Source organism: Procambarus clarkii, chromosome 23 (genome assembly GCF_040958095.1).
Source record: "Procambarus clarkii isolate CNS0578487 chromosome 23, FALCON_Pclarkii_2.0, whole genome shotgun sequence".
In the NCBI taxonomy this organism is placed as follows: Eukaryota; Metazoa; Arthropoda; class Malacostraca; order Decapoda; family Cambaridae; genus Procambarus; species Procambarus clarkii.
The window spans coordinates 23,452,792-23,454,308 of NC_091172.1; positions in this window are offsets into that span (position 1 = coordinate 23,452,792).

Below are 1,517 nucleotides of genomic sequence, written 5' to 3' on the forward strand. Positions count from 1 at the left end.
AGGTGTGTGGTTGTGGGAGTGCCAGGTGTGTGGTTGTGGGAGTGCCAGGTGTGTGGTTGTGGGAGTGCCAGGTGTGTGGTTGTGGGAGTGCCAGGTGTGTGGTTGTGGGAGTGCCAGGTGTGTGGTTGTGGGAGTGCCATCTGCATCAAGATGACGGGTCATCTTCATACAGATATCTTAATGGAACATTCCTTGTCATGTTGAGTCAGGGAAAGATTCACACCTTCCTCAGGGGTTAGTCCTTGTACCTCATGCGCTCTCTCTCTCTCTCTCTCTCTCTCTCTCTCTCTCTCTCTCTCTCTCTCTCTCTCTCTCTGTCTGTCTGTCTGTCTGTCTGTCTGTCTGTCTGTCTCTCTCTCTCTCTCTCTCTCTCTCTCTCTCTCTCTCTCTCTCTCTCTCTCTCTCTCTCTCTCTCTCTCTCTCTCTCTCTCTCTCTCTCTCTCTCTCTCGGAAGATCGTCTGGGCAAGCCCCGTAGGCGACAGGTGTCTTCTCCATACACATAAGATGAAGAAATAACTGTGAAGTTTATCACAGGCAGAGAGAGAGAGAGAGAGAGAGAGAGAGAGAGAGAGAGAGAGAGAGAGAGAGATTTTCGGTACCTCCCGTAATTATAAGTTCATAATTGTTAAGTGTAGCTATAATTTAATTTGGTGATATTACTGCGCTTACCCACACGTGGATGACTCTAGAAAACGGGGAACTGTTGGCTGAATCTCAATTTAATGGGGGTAAACTAATGGGGCACTTTATACTCTGTTTTACTATCTTTGTGTAAACTTTCAACCTTTGTAAACTTTGTAAACTTTGGTGAACTTTCTTCAAATAAAGTGAGAATTCGCCCGTCATTTAGGCTTTTGGCTTTGTCTGTCTGTCTGTCGTGTCTTGTGTTCAGGAAGTCGTTCACCTCGGAAATAATGTTAGGTAGTATTAAAGGTCTAATTTTGCGATTAAGAAAATATCTGTATATATTAAAAAGTTGACTTTTTTTAGAGGTTATAAGTAAATTTAATATTCATATGTGTCGCCTGTGTGTGTGTAGTGAACAGTGTGGGTGAACAGTGTGGGTGAACAGTGTGGTGAACAGTGTGGTGAACAGTGTGGTGAACAGTGTGTGGTGAACAGTGTGGGTGAACAGTGTGGGTGAACAGTGTGGTGAACAGTGTGGTGAACAGTGTGGTGAACAGTGTGTGGTGAACAGTGTGGGTGAACAGTGTGGGTGAACACTGTGGTGAACAGTGTGGTGAACAGTGTGGTGAACAGTGTGTGGTGAACAGTGTGGGTGAACAGTGTGGGTGAACACTGTGGTGAACAGTGTGGTGAACAGTGTGTGGTGAACAGTGTGGGTGAACAGTGTGGGTGAACACTGTGGTGAACAGTGTGGGTGAACAGTGTGGGTGAACAGTGTGGGTGAACAGTGTGGTGAACAGTGTGGTGAACAGTGTGGTGAACAGTGTGTGGTGAACAGTGTGGGTGAACAGTGTGGGTGAACACTGTGGTGAACAGTGTGGTGAACAGT